The following is a 368-nucleotide window of genomic DNA, read 5'->3' on the forward strand; positions in this document are numbered from 1 at the left end:
ATCTGTTGCTGACATGGAGAAATAAACCACACAAGAGTTTCTTAAAGCCTAAAATGCACTGTGTGGACTCTTTCTGATCCTACCACAAGGCCATCCTGCCACAAAAAAAAAGAGATATATACTGTATATATAATTGTTTTTGTTTTGTTTACTGTACTGCAATACCTTCACTGCTGGCACAACTATAGTAATATTTAATTTTATATTTGTTGCTCGTATTTTGTATAGGATCCTGTATTTTACATTGTCTGTATAGTTAAAAAGAGTACAAGGTCAGTGCTGCTTAAAAATAAAATAAACAAATGCCATTGTTTTATGATTTATTTATTTAATAATTACAAATGGCATACTTAGCTAAAATGATTTTA

The sequence above is a fragment of the Ascaphus truei genome, chromosome 16 (assembly GCF_040206685.1).
Source record: "Ascaphus truei isolate aAscTru1 chromosome 16, aAscTru1.hap1, whole genome shotgun sequence".
Lineage (NCBI taxonomy): Eukaryota > Metazoa > Chordata > Amphibia > Anura > Ascaphidae > Ascaphus > Ascaphus truei.